The sequence below is a fragment of the Coregonus clupeaformis genome, unplaced genomic scaffold (genome assembly GCF_020615455.1).
Source record: "Coregonus clupeaformis isolate EN_2021a unplaced genomic scaffold, ASM2061545v1 scaf0016, whole genome shotgun sequence".
NCBI lineage: Eukaryota > Metazoa > Chordata > Actinopteri > Salmoniformes > Salmonidae > Coregonus > Coregonus clupeaformis.
Window position 1 is genome coordinate 944355 of NW_025533471.1, and position 16231 is coordinate 960585.

Below are 16231 nucleotides of genomic sequence, written 5' to 3' on the forward strand. Positions count from 1 at the left end.
AAAATACATGTTTTTTAATATTTTTTTTACAGTGTGCAGTTGTGGTTGGAAGCCCAAGGGCATATATGAAAACCACACCACACCACAAAAAAACAATATACAACACATATTAATTGTTCATGAGTGTCACGCCCTGACTCAGGGGACTCTTGTATGTTGAGGCAGGGTGTGGATTTTCTATGTTGTGTATAGCTATGTGTATGATCTAGTATGTATAGATCTATGTTGGCCGGTGTGGTTCCCAATCAGAGGCAGCTGTCGCTCGTTGTCTCTAATTGGGGATCATACTTAGGCAGCCTATTGGAACTGTTTAGTTGTGGGATCTTGTTCTGTGTTTAGGCTTGTTTTGTGTTAGCCTTTGGACGTCACGTGTCGTTGGTTTGTTGTTTTGTCGTGTGTTTAGCATTTAATAAACATGTATGCATATCACGCTGCGCCTTGGTCTGACCCGTCCTTCAACGAACGTGACAATGAGTCAATTGTTCATGAGTCCTGACCTCAATCTGACAGGAGGATGCTTTCCTGGTCAGAATGTAAAATTGGTGGGATCTTTTATTTAATCTCATGAAACATGGGACCAACACTTTACATGTTGCATTTATATTTTTGTTCAGTATATATTAAACACAGGAAAATCACGTTTTTGACTGCACTGGGCCTTGAAAGACAACACGTTAATTAAGGGTCAAAAATCATGGCAACTCCTCGGTTCAAACCTACAGTTTACATCATCCCCCTCAAATCTATTTATTCATTTTGAACAATACGAGAAACAGCTGATTTCATTATTATGCGCAGCTGTAAAAAACAACTGTAGAACTAATTGCCTAACTCCTAATTATGAATGTCTGATATTCACTGATTGAATAAAAAAGGACTGCAAGGTCCAATATCAACTAACATGGATAACAAAAACATCAAAATAGATCAGTGTGCAGGTTGAACACCTTCTTCTTCTTCGATGAGGTTTAACAGCGGTTGGCATCCAATAAATGTTGGATTACCAACACCTACTAGATTGGAGTATAACTCCCTTATACTTTGCTTGAAAAAAACAAAAATAAATCAACAAATACCCTACCATCTAACCCTACACTCATTAAAAACCCACCACCCTACTCCACTATTTAAACCTATCTAGTCCTACCTCAGGCCAACAGACTGAAAGGACAGGACACACAACACAACACACCCTGTAACTCTTCTGACGTCAAATCTCGTACACCCAAATACTTCTCTGCAGCTGCCACCACAACCTCCATCCCTGCAGTACAGTTAAGACTAACTATTGCTATGAACGCTAAACAGCGAATCGTACTGAAGCATATATCACTCGTTGGCCTGTCCCTTTGTACTGATCTACTACACGAATCCTCTCAGGATCCCTCCCTCTTGATCCAGCTTCCTCAACTTTCTTCACTGCCTCTGCTCTACTCTAACCCTGGTAACCTTAACCTGCCTCTCTCACACTGGACATGTCTGATCCCCAGCCCCATGGGCACCCCTACAGTTAACACATACCGCTTATTTCTCCAATGCTACACATTCCTTTGTCTCATGCCCTTCTGCACATTTCTCACACCTAGGAACCTTCCTACTACACACTGCTGCCACATGCCCATAAGCTCGACACCTGTAACAACGTAATGTATTCAGCACATAAGCTCATACGGGATAACTGAAATATCCTAACATCACTTTGTTGGGCAGAGACTCAACATCACTTCTATTTCACAACTCACGCCACCCTCTCTGCATCACATCAAACGACGAGCATCACAAACACCAGGAATCTTTCCCTTCAGTTGGTCCACTTTCACATTTACTGCTACCCCAGTAATCACTACATTCAATGGCGCCTTTTTCTTGAGAGCAAAACAAGTCCCATCTCTTGTCCCAATTTGTTTGGCGTGAAGTGCACGCTCCCTCTGACCAGCAGAAACATAAACAATTATCACAAGACCACTTCAGGTTACCTTCACCGATTCCACAGCACCCAACTCCTTTTTCACCCACTCCGAAACCACAAATAGATCAGCCAAAAGGCAGGGGTCCACTTTCTCCAAAAATGTCACTCCTACCGTCACAGGCTCATCTTTATCCTGACCATCGGTGCAAGCCTCAGGCTCCGAGGACTTCATCACACCTGGCACCTCCGATAATTCACCCTCATTCACTTCCATTTCTTCTCCAGACCTCAATCCGGTGTACCACTCACTCTGCTTACACTTTCTATCATTCTTCTTCGACAAATCATCTCCCTTTTTCCCGCCATTTTTACCCAACTCAAGGTCACCCTCTTCCTCCCTCTCTCTCTTCGACCTCCTCTGCCTCTCTTTTCTCCTCCATTCCTCCTCCGTATTCCAAGTATATGTCTCCTTATGATAATATTGTACTTCTAACATACTGTATATCTCGTTCTTGTTTTCTCAAGAGACGCCATTTTTCCAGTCCTGACTACAACCAACCTCACACAGATAGTGTAAGTACCCTATACTTTGATCCTTTGAGTGCATCTATCTAATGCAACTGAGTATTTCTGTCTGTAATAAAGCCCTTTTGTGGAGAAAAATCTTTCTGATTGGCTGGGCCAGGCTCTATGCCCTCCCAGGCCCACCCATGGCTGTGCCCCTGCCCAGTTATGTGAAATCCATAGATTAGGGCCAAATTTATTAATTTACATTGACTTATTTCCTTATATGAACTGTAACTCAGTAAAATCGCTGAAATTGTTGCATGCTGCGTTTATATTTTTGTTCAGTATATATTTCCACACTATGAGGTTGGAATAATACTGTGAAATTGTGAAAATGATGATAATGCCCTTTAAGTGTAAGCGCCTGACATTTCTGCCTGTTTTGGTGACGTCACCAGGTGGTAAATTAGTGAATGAACCAATAAGAAGGAGAGTTCCAAACCTCTCTGCCAATAACAGCTAGTTGTCAGTTTTCCCCTCCCCACTCAGACCACTCACAGACAGTCCTAGCAAATTTATTTATTGAGAAATTGCGCTTTGCTAAGAAGCTGTGTGTTTATTTTTTACCATATTGATTGAAAACAATCACATTAAGGTACTTCATTGTTACCCAGAAATTCTTTGATATTGAGATAAAAACGTCTGCATTGGACCTTTAATACTATCAGAAAAGAGGCAAGGGAAATCTAACAGTAAGCAGTTCTAGCTGATTGCAGGACTGTGTTTAGAGAAATGTATCATTACTAATCATGCGGAAAGATCGGCTTGCACCTTAGATGAGAGAATATGGGCTGATTACACGTTAAATGGGCAGAATCCTATCTAATTCATCGCTAAACAAGTTGGCAGACATTTGTATCATTTGCATAGCATATTTATTCATCTGATTGCTTTTCTGGGTCAGACAAACCAACATGTGACTAAGCTGTAGGTGGACAAGGTATCTAATCAGCAAAGCACTTCTCGTTTCTCATCAAGTTTGCAGGAAGATGGTGCTCGTTTTTGCTTAAACTGTGAAGATGTCTTGGATGTGACATTACACACAGTCGAAAAGTTTTCACAAGTTCAAATCACAGTGGGTCATTTGAATGGACAGCAGAACGATCAGAAGGGAAAACAAATAAAATATGAAAGCAAGAGAGGATCCTTGTTACACGTGATCGTTTGCCAATTGTTTTCATCTTGTCGCTCAGCATTCTCTATCTGTCTTGTCTAGTCTGTTCAATTTCGCCGCTAATATACTGTCTCCTTTTTATTTCTCAGACAGGGGAGCAAATATACAGTGTCAGCTCCCGATTATCTGTAGCCATGAAATGCTTTGAAAGGCTGGTCATGGCTCACATCAGCACCATCATCCCAGACACCCTAGACCCACTCCAATTTGCATACCGCCCCAACAGATCCACAGATTACGCAATCTCTATTGCACTCCACACTGCCCTTTCCCACTTTGACAAAAGGAACACCTATGTGAGAATGATGTTCATTTACTACATTTTAGCGTTCAACACAATAGTGCCCTCGAAGCTCCTCACTAAGCTAAGGTATCTGAGACTGAACACCTCCCTCTGCAACAGGATCCTGGACTTCCTGACGGGACGCCCCCAGGTGGTAAGGTTAGGCAACAACACATCTGCCACGCTGACCCTCAACACGGGGGCCCCTCAGGAGTGCGTGCTTAGTCCCCTCCTATACTCCCTGTTAAACCATGACTGCGTAGCCACGCACGACTCCAACACCATCATTAAGTTTGCAGACGACACAACGGTGGTAGACCTGATCAGCCTATAGGGAGGAGGTCAGAGACTGCCAGTACAACAACCTCTCCCTCAACGTCAGCAAGACAAAGGAGCTGATCGTGGACTACAGGAAACGGAGGGCCGAGCACACCCCCATTCACATCGACGGGGCTGGAGTGGAGCGGGTCGAGAGCTTCAAGTTCCTCTGTGTCCACATCACTAAGAATATATGGTCAAAACACACCAACAGGGAAGAGGGCACGTGAAGAGGGAATGACAACACCTCTTCCCCCTTAGGAGGCTGAAAAGATTTGGCATGGGCCCTCAGATCCTCAAATGTATACAGCTGCACCATCGAAAGCATCTTGACTGGCTGCATCACCGCTTGGTTTGGCAACTGATTGGTATCCGACTGCAAGGCGCTAAGGAGGGTAGTGCGTACGGCCCAGTACATCACTGGGGCCAAACTACCTGCCATCCAAGACCTCTATACCAAGAGGAAGGACCCAGAAAATGTAAAGGACTCCAGCCACCCAAGCCACAGACTGTTCTCTCTGCTACCGCATGGCAAGCAGAACCAATTCACCAAGTCTGGAACCAACAGGACTCTGAACAGCTTCTACCCCCAAGCCATAAAACTTCTAACAAGACTGCTAAATACCTAATCAAATGGATACCTGGACTACCTGCATTGACCCTTTTTTGCACCAACTTTCTTACACTGACTCTATGCACACATGCTGGACTCTACCCACACACACTCACACATACTTACACTGACACCCCAACACACTCACACACACACACACACACACACACAGAGCCAGGTCACCCGTGATACAAGTCAGTATTCGATGTCCATCCATGTCTGAGGAAGTCGGGAGATGACATAACAACCGGCCACTAGGGGCAACAGTGAGCACTGTTAACTTCAAGTAGGTTTCAGTTTTCCTAGGGTGTAAACATCTGCCTCTGGTGCCAAAGGTTATATGTTCGAATCCAGTGATAGAAAGTTGTTTTTTTGATTTTTGTTTTAAGCCTATCCCAAACCTTAACCCTTACCTTAACCATTCAGAATTAATGCCTAACCTTACGATTTCTGAGTTAAAGGAAAATGCCACCCAAAATGCATCATACGCGGATGATTTATGTATTTTGAAACTTGCATATCTTGAAAACTTGATTGCTGACAAGCAAAACATTTTGGGACTATGTCAACAATGGACTAATGAAACAATACCAAAATATAGCTTTTGGGTGGAGTTTTCCTGTAATACCTAAACTTAACCTTACACACTTTTGGAACAACTTCGAAATTTGACGTTTGAGAAACATCGATGAACGTCTAATTCTGACGTGAAACTGTGAGAGCTTGTTGCTACATACGCCCATACACTCATAACATTCACACACACATGCATATTGACACCACACACACACTTCACCATTCACCACATGCGCTGCTGCTTTTCACTTTACCCCTACCTATATGTACAGTACATAGCTACCTCAATTACCTCTTACCCTTGCACATTGACTCAGTACTGGTACTCCCTGAATATAGTCCCCTGTAGCTCAGTTGGTAGAGCATGATGCTTGCAACGCCAGGGTTGTGGGTTCGTTTCCCAAGGGGGCCAGTATGAAAAAATTTATGCACTCACTAACTGTAAGTCGCTCTGGATAAGAGCGTCTGTTAAATGACTAAAATGTAAATATAGCCATGTTGTTTTCTATTCGTTATTTACTGTGCCAATATTTATATTATTTATTAAATGTTTTATCTTATCTTTAAAATCTGCATTGTTGTAAAAGGACCCGTAAGTAAGAATGTCACTGTTAGTCTACACCTGTTGTCTACGAAGCATATGATATATACAATTTGATTTTATTGAGTTCAGGGAGGTTTTGGATCCCGTTGTACAAAGCTGAAGTTGATTCATGGTGATTGTTGAAGGTCAGACCTTATACATTTTTAAAGGACCAATGCAGCTGTTTTTATCTCAATATCAAATCATGTCTAGGTAACAATTAAGTACATTACTGTGATTGTTTTGACTTGAAATGGTCAAAAATAAACTAAAATAGCTTCTTAGCCGAGGGCAATTACTCAAGCAAGAATTTAGCTAGGACTGTCTGGGAGTGGTCTGAGTGGGGAGGGGAAAACTGAAAATGAGCTGTTATTGGCGGAGAGGTTTGGAACTCTTTCTTATTGGTCTATTAACTAATTCATCACATGGTGATGTCACCATGAAAACCAAAACGCCATATCACCAAAACAGGCAGAAATTTCAGGTGGTCTTTTCAAACAGCTTTTACACTAAAAGGACATTATCATCATTTTCACCATTTCACAGTATTATTCCATCCTCATAGTGTGGACCTTATAGTGTGGAAATATATCTAAAACACAGGAAAATAAATTTTCTTACTGAACTGGGGCTTTAAAGGTGTATTTGAAAATACTTATGGGATATGCTCATATTGCAGAGATGTGGGAAATCATGTTGTCATCATTTTGACAGATAGGTTTGCATATCAAATATAACATAATATGTTAACGCAAACAACACTCTTATCTGATGAATATCCAGTAGTTTTCTAACATTTCAATATCTTGGCTCATAGCATTAATGATCATGACAGAATAGGGTATGGAGGCAGTCACCTATGTCCTTTACAGGTGGCAACACAGCGGTGTCAATACACATGCATCCAAATGACAGAGGAACCGAAGTGACAATTTGAAATGGGGCCATTGGAAACGTGCGACAGGGCCTTGTCTTGTTGAATAGCAACAAACATGATTACATAGTCTACAAACTGGATTAGCATAATTGCAAATACAAACTTTGTTTTGAGACACTTTCCAGCCTTGGGTATTGCCAAGGGCAAGCACAGGAAGTGGTGCACCTTGGGAGAATGGATTTCCTCTAGGGAGGAGAGAGTTTTCTTCAAGGGGATATGGCATAATGGGAAGTATTTGAAATGAAACAAGGCTGTAGCGAATTGAAGCCTTAAGCGGGAGACTTTTCATCTGCAAAGAATATAAGGCTACTCATCCTAAAAATGTTTCTTTTGCAAGGAGGGTCCCACTGGGAACAGACGTAATTTCAACGTCTAGTTTTGATTTACTTTTGGTTGAGTTGTCAACTAACATGAATTCAATGTGAAATCAACCAAAAATATCACCATGTCATTGGATTTAGGTTAAAAGGTGGGTGAAAGAAAAATACGAAGTTCCCTTACGTTGATGACTTTTTGCAAATCCAATCAGTTTTCCACGTTGATTTAATCGCATACAATTTTAGTTGTTGAAAGGACGTGGAAACTATGTTGATTCAACCACTTTTTACCCAGTGGGGTTAACATTGAGGTGTAATTGAATGTCATGGGTGCATTAGTAAAGTATTCAGACCCCTTGACTTTTTCCACATTTTGTTACGTTACAGCCTTATTCTAAAATTGATTACTTAAATTTTTTTCCTCATCAATCTACACACAATACCCCATAATGTTTTTAGAATTTTTGCACATTTATAAAATTAAAATAAATAAAAAAGACCTTATTTACATAAGTATTCAGACCCTTTGCTCTGAGACTCGAAAATTGAGCTCAGGTGCATCCAGTTTTCATTGATCATCCATGAGATGTTTCATCAACTTGATTGGAGTACACCTGTGGTAAATTCAATTGATTGGACATGATTTGGAAAGGCACACACCTGTCTATATAAGGTCCCACAGTTGACAGTGCATGTCAGAGCAAAAACCAAGCCATGAGGTATAAATAATTGTCCGTAGAGCTCAGAGACAGGATTGTGTCAAGGCACAGATCTGAGGAAGGGTACCAACTATTGTCTGCAGAATTGAAGGTCCCCAAGAACACAGCGGCCTCTATCATTCTTACATGGAAGAAGTTTGGAACCACCAAGACTCTTCCTAGAGCTGGCCGTAGGGGCAAACTGAGCAATCAGGGGAGAAGATCACTCTGGCAGTGCTCCAGAGTTTTTCTGTCGAGTTGGGAGAACCTTCCAGAAGGAAAACATCTCGCAATCCACCCATCAGGCCTTTGTGGTAGAGTGGCCAGACGGAAGTAACTCCTCAGTATAAGGCACATGACAGCCCGCTTGGAGTTTGCCAAAAGGCACCTAAAGCACTCTCAGAACATGAGAAACATGAGAAACATTCTCTGGTCTGATGAAACCAAGATTGAACTCTTTGGCCTGAATGCCAAGCGTCACGTCTGGAGGAAACCTGGCACAATCCCTATGGTGAAGCATGGTGGTGGCAGCATCATGCTGTGAGGATATTTTTCAGCGGCAGGGACTGGGAGACTAGTCAGAATCGAGGGAAAGATGAACGGAGCAAATTACAGAGAGATCCTTGATGAAAACCTGCTCCAGAGCACTCAGGACCTCAGACTGGGGCGAAGTTTCAACTTCCAACAGGAAAATGACCCTAAACACACAACCAAGACAATGCAGAAGTGGCTTTGGGACAAGTCTCTGAATGTCCTTGAGTGGCCCAGCCAGAGCCCGGACATGAATCCGATCTAACATCTTTGGAGAGACGTGAAAAAAGCTGTGCAGCTATGCTCCCCATCCAACCTGACAGAGCATGAGAGGATGTGAAGAGAAGAATGGGAGAAACTCCCCAAAAACATGTGTGCCAAGCTTGTAGCGTCATACCCAAGAATACTCGAGGCTGTAACCGCTGCCAAACGTGCTTCAACAAAGTACAGAGTAAAGGGTCTGGATACTTATGTAAATGTGATATTTCAACAATTTTTTTTTTTTACATTTGCACAAATTTCTAAAAACCTATCTTTGCTTTGTCATTATGGGGTATTGTGTGTAGATTGATTAGGGGAAAAATCAATTTAATCCATTTTAGAATAAGGCTGTAACGTAACAAAATGTGGAAAAAGTCAAGGGGTCTGAGTACTTTCCGAATGCACTGTATATGAGATTTTGCATGACGCACAAACATTCCTACCACATTGAGCTGGGAGTGATTGTTGTATTCCCACACTATAGTCAGAAATATGTATAATTGTAACTTGCCTCAAGTAGTCTAGATCTTACCATACCACCATGTAAAATGTTTGTCATGTGGAGGATTCATTTTCAATTCAGTTTTATCACTGATGTTTTTGTCTTTGTATTTGACGTTCACAACACTTTGCTTGTGACACTGGGGCAATTATCCCGTATAGACGCAAATATCTCCTATTGCGCCTGCTCAAAATGTGAGAAATTAGATTGTTGCAAATACGTGGTCTAATGGGGCATGCCGGAAAAAGTGATTTTGAGATCCAATTATAGTGGCCTACTGGTGACCTGACATGCCCTACACTGTGCCAGCACAACAACATCTATTAGCAAGCCCTGGGGGAGGTGGTCTCAATAACTCCATTAGCAGTTTGAATAGCTAGTGTAATAGTGTAATGATGTAATGCAGGGCTGTGCACAGAGCCGCTGATCCTGCCTCTTACTAACAAGCAGTCGAATTGCACCCTTCTATGTTAGAGACACATGACAGATCCAAATCAAATGTACCCTACTTCGTATAGTCAAACTTGTCACCTGGCGCACCTAGCCACTGCATGCAAAAGCTAGACGAGTGTGGGCTTGGCATGTCACGCCCTGACTCAGGGGACTCTTATATGTTGAGTCAGTGTGTGAATGTTTTATGTTAGTATTTCTATGTTTCTATCTAGTATGTGTAGTTCTATGTTTGGCCGGGTGTGTTTCCCAATCAGAGACAGCTGTCGCTCGTTGTCTCTGATTGTGGAGCATACTTAGGCAGCCTATTGGCCATTAGGGGTTGTGGGATCTTGTTCCGTGAGTAGGCTTGTTTTGTGTGTAGCCTTAGGACTTCACGTTTCGTTCGGTTTGTTGTTTTGTCGTGTGTTTATCGGTAATACACATGTATGCATATCACGCTGCGCCTTGGTCTGACCCGTCCTTCAACGTACTTGACATGGCATGGGAGGGGAACTTTTTAGAGGTACAAGAACTTTTGAAATTGGCTAGTTTGATTACATTACATGTAAAATTAAAACATTGAAAAGAGACTCAAAGTAAAAATGTAAAAGTAATTAATGAAACTAGATGCTAACTTTATATTAAGTACATTTGTGGGGCTTGCTGTAGCTCTTTAAAATTATTGTGGAAGAAGTTTAAAAAGTTTTACTTTACTATTTAAAGCCAAGCAGTTACATATAGTCAAAGTTACATTTAGTAAAATAATTGGTCTGGTTACTTTGATATACTACTATATCAACCTTATTACTTTGGATTGTGGGCAGTTAGAACACACATTTCATCAAGAATAACTACACTTGGGCTACTACACATGTATACACTCGCCTACTGGAATACCACAGTATATGAGAACTGTAGTAATAGAGCATAGAAGACAATGAGACATTGTTGAAGTTTTAAATAAATAAACAACTATTTTTATCACAGCGTATTTGGATGACAGTGGAATGTTCATGAAGTCCTCTCTGGGAGTAGTAGTATTTCCGGTTCCCGTGTCATGCATTAAAGCGCATGATTGCAGCATGTAGCCTTATCGTGGCTTTCTTTTGCAAAATTACTATGAATTAACATAGTTGTTTTCTTAAATTGTCAATAGTAAACACCATATTAAGGTGTGGGACGTTCATTCTATGACAAGAAAAGACGAGCAAGTCTATTTCACTAAAGCAGATTGCATAATCTGTCCTTCCACAATTCACCTGTGGGAACATTGCGGTTCGCAACACCAGACAACAGAATGAGCTGGCCGCTACTATTCAAGAGACTGTTTGTGAGGAGATTACCCCTACCCTCTACATCTACCCTCAAGAAGCTGGGTCACTAATTAACCTCTCCGCAATGGCTCTAGCGGTACGATTGTACGAATCCACAGTTTTGAAGTCAAACTGTGAATTGTTTGCTTAATTGTTCGCAGAGGAATTGGAGGCTCTGACCTATGCGGAGAAGAGGGATATACCCAGACCTGAGTTCCGAACGGCTAAAACATAGGGCGACCCCAGCTAAGCAATCTAAAACCGAGATGCGGCTTCATCCACCTGGCAAAACTCATCTTCACCTTCAAGAACGCAACACACACATGCTCCACCGCCAAAGAAGCTCAAGACTTTTTAAAGAATCACATTAAGCCCAACACACAAGGGGACAAGTCAACAGATGGAACCCCATTATGACTGGCTCATTATTCTGGTATGCTATCCATGCAGAATCATGCAGCCTAACCTATGGCTAAGCTCCTTCCCTCAGCATAGGACAATGATGAGGACACCCCCTCAAGTGGGTACAATTAACATTATTACTATAATTACTTAGTATTGGATTTTGTTATTATTATATTGCCTATGGTCTATGACATTAACACATTAACACAGTGATGACACCACACCAATGAATGAACAATGGACAATATATTGAGGTGTCACACGGACTAGGGCTGCTTCCTTGTGGGGCTAAAGAGTACTGAATTCCTACATGGTCAAAATATGGCAATATAAGTTGGTAGCTACTCCCCTATTTATTACAGGGAGGGCTTTCAGGGTGGGGAAGGACCAATGGGTGGGTTTCCATGTTGGTCCTGCTTTTTGTTACACATCCATGGGCTTATAAACACTAAATATAGGAATTATATCATTAATATACCATTCCAGTCTGAAAAACAATGGCAACGCTAGCTATTCTCTCTTGGAATTTGAAAAGGCCTAAATTGTCCTATCAAATGTTCCAGCTGTCTTGATATCCTAGCAAGAAACCATATTGATATAGCAAAGGATGTACTGCTGCTCCCGGACAAGGGTCAAATCCCTGTCATTCGCATGAAGAGGAGACACCGATACAGGGGCCGCAGATCCGGGTGCCTTGTGAGAATTTGTCGGCGAGTGGGTAACCCGCCTATACCATCCGTCCTACTGGCCAACGTGCAATCATTGGAGAATTAACTGGATGAGCTCTGTTCGAGACTATCCTACCAACGGGACATTAAAAACTGTGATATCTTATGTTTCACCAAGTTGTGGCTGAACGACGACATGTATAATATACAGTTGACTGAGTTTTCCGTGCATCGGCAAGACAGAACAGCTACCTATAAGACGAGGGGTGGTGGTTTGTGTCTTTGTCAATAACAGCTGGTGCGTGATCTCTAATAACAAGGAAGTCTCAAGGTTTTGCTCGACTGAGGTTGAGTACCTCATGATAAGCTGTAGACCACACTATTTACCAAGAGAGTTTTCATCTATATGTTTCATAGCTGTCTATTTACCACCACAAACTGATGCTGGCACTAGGACTGCACACAACAAGCTGTATAAGGCCATAAGCAAACAAGGAAATGCTCATCCAGAAGCGGCACTCCTAGTAGCTGAAGACTTTAATGCAGGAATACTTAAATCGGTTTATGATCATTTCTACCAGCATGTCACGTGCAACCACAGAAAAAAAAACTCTGGATCACCTTTACTCCACACACAGCGACGCGTACAAGGCTGAAAAGATTTGGCATGGGCCCTCAGATCCTCAAATGTATACAGCTGCACCATCGAAAGCATCTTGACTGGCTGCATCACCGCTTGGTTTGGCAACTGATTGGTATCCGACTGCAAGGCGCTAAGAAGGGTAGTGCGTACGGCCCAGTACATCACTGGGGCCAAACTACCTGCCATCCAAGACCTCTATACCAAGAGGAAGGACCCAGAAAATGTAAAGGACTCCTGCCACCCAAGCCACAGACTGTTCTCTCTGCTACCGCATGGCAAGCAGTACCAATTCACCAAGTCTGGAACCAACAGGACTCTGAACAGCTTCTACCCCCAAGCCATAAAACTTCTAACAAGACTGCTAAATACCTAATCAAATGGATACCTGGACTACCTGCATTGACCCTTTTTTGCACCAACTTTCTTACACTGACTCTATGCACACACGCTGGACTCTACCCACACACACTCACACATACTTACACTGACACCCCAACACACTCACACACACACACACACACACAGAGCCAGGTCACCCGTGATACAAGTCAGTATTCGATGTCCATCCATGTCTGAGGAAGTCGGGAGATGACGTAACAACCGGCCACTAGGGGCAACAGTGAGCACTGTTAACTTCAAGTAGGTTTCAGTTTTCCTAGGGTGTAAACATCTGCCTCTGGTGCCAAAGGTTATATGTTCGAATCCAGTGATAGAAAGTTGTTTTTTTTATTTTTGTTTTAAGCCTATCCCAAATCTTAACCCTTACCTTAACCATTCAGAATTAATGCCTAACCTTACGATTTCTGAGTTAAAGGAAAATGCCACCCAAAATGCATCATACGCGGATGATTTATGTATTTTGAAACTTGCATATCTTGAAAACTTGATTGCTGACAAGCAAAACATTTTGGGACTATGTCAACAATGGACTAATGAAACAATACCAAAATATAGCTTTTGGGTGGAGTTTTCCTGTAATGCCTAAACTTAACCTTACACACTTTTGGAACAACTTCGAAATTTGACGTTTGAGAAACATCGATGAACGTCTAATTCTGACGTGAAACTGTGAGAGCTTGTTGCTACATACGCCCATACACTCATAACATTCACACACACATGCATATTGACACCACACACACACTTCCCCATTCACCAAATGCGCTTACTTCACTTATAACATTTTACATTTACATTTTAGTCATTTAGCAGACGCTCTTATCCAGAGCGACTTACAGGAGCAATTAGGGTTAAGTGCCTTGCTCAAGGGCACATTTACGTCATTTAGCAGACGCTCTTATCCAGAGCGACTCACCAATTGGTGCGTTCACCCTATAGCCAGTGGGATAACCACTTTACAATTTTGGGGGGGGGTAGAAGGATTACTTTATCCTATCCCAGGTATTCCTTAAAGAGGTGGGGTTTCAAATGCCTCCGGAAGGTGGTGAGTGACTCCGCTGTCCTGGCGTCGTGAGGGAGCTTGTTCCACCATTGGGGTGCCAGAGCAGCGAACAGTTTTGACTGGGCTGAGCGGGAACTATGCTTCCGCAGAGGAAGGGAGCCAGCAGGCCAGAGGTGGATGAACGCAATGCCCTCGTTTGGGTGTAGGGACTGATCAGAGCCCGAAGGTACAGAGGTGCCGTTCCCCTCACTGCTCCATAGGCAAGCACCATGGTCTTGTAGCGGATGCGAGCTTCAACTGGAAGCCAGTGGAGTGTGCGGAGGAGGGGGTGACGTGAGAGAACTTGGGAAGGTTGAACACCAGACGGGCTGCGGCATTCTGGATGAGTTGTAGGGGTTTAATGGCACAGGCAGGGAGGCCAGCCAACAGCGAGTTGCAGTAGTCCAGACGGGAGATGACAAGTGCCTGGATTAGGACCTGTGCCGCTTCCTGTGTAAGGCAGGGTCGTACTCTCCGAATGTTGTAGAGCATGAACCTGCAGGAGCGGGTCACCGCCTTGATGTTGGCGGAGAACGACAGGGTGTTGTCCAGGGTCACGCCTAGGCTCTTCGCACTCTGGGAGGAGGACACATAATTCACTGTATCACAATTCCAGTGGGTCAGAAGTTTACACTAAGTTGACTGTGCCTTTAAACAGCTTGGAAAATTCCAGAAAAAGCTTTAGAAGCTTCTGATAGGCTAATTGACATCATTTGAGTCAATTGGAGGTGTAACTGTGGATGTATTTCAAGGCCTACCTTCACACTCAGTGTCTCTTTGCTTGACATCATGGGAAAATCAAAAGAAATCAGCCAAGACCTCAGAAAAAATATTGTAGACCTCCAGAAGTCTGGTTCATCCTTGGGAGCAATTTCCAAACACCTGAAGGTACCATGTTCATCTGTACAAAAAAATAGTACGCAAGTATAAACACCATGGGACCACGCAGCCGTCATACCGCTCAGGAAGGAGACGTGTTCTGTCTCCTAGAGATTAACGTACTTTGGTGCGAAAAGTGCAAATCAATCCCAGAACAACAGCAAAGGACCTTGTGAAGATGCTGGAGGAAACAGGTACAAAAGTATCTATATCCACAGTAAAACAAGTTCTATATTGACATAACCTGAAAGGCCGCTCAGCAAGGAAGAAGCCACTGCTTCAAAACCGCCATAAAAAAGCCAGACTACGGTTTGCTACTGCACATGTGGACAAAGACCGTACTTTTCGGAGAAATGTCCTCTGGTCTGATGAAACAAAAATAGAACTGTTTGGCGATAATGACCTTCGTTGTGTTTGGAGGAAAAGGGGGAATGCTTGCAAGCCGAAGAACACCATCCCAACCGTGAAGAACGGGGGTGGCAGCATCATTGTCACGATCGTCGTTAGATACGGACCAAGGCGCAGCGTGATAGGCGTACATCTTTATTTACGTCCACAACACGAACAAAACAACAAACCAAACGATATGTGAAGTCCTAGGTTACTACACCAAAACAAATCTTACGGAACAAGATCCCACAAATAACTAGTGCCAACAGGCTGCCTAAGTATGGTTCCCAATCAGAGACAACGAGCAACAGCTGCGTCTGATTGGGAACCACCCTGGCCAACATAGAAATACATGAACTAGAACAAAACATAGAAAATGACCCATAGAAAATCCACACCCTGGCTCAACATATAAGAGTCCCTAGAGCCAGGGCGTGACAGTACCCCCCCAAAGGCGCGGACTGCGACCGCGCCAACCAAACACAAGAGGTTAGGGGCCGTGTGGGCATTCCGCCTCGGAGGCGGATCCGGATCCGGGCGTGACCACCACTCTCTCTCTACTCCCCCGCAGCGCACCTGGTCTGGTCTGGCCCCGCTGGCCGGAGCTGGACTGGACATCGGTGGAGCGGATTGCTCTGGCTCCGGTGTGGAGCAGCTGACCGGTGCCAGACCAGGCATCGGTGGAACAGGCACGGACCGTGCCGGACTGACGACGCGCACCACTGGCTTGGTGCGGGGAGCAGGAACGGGCCGGACCGGGCTGGCGACGCGCACCACTGGCTTGGTGCGGG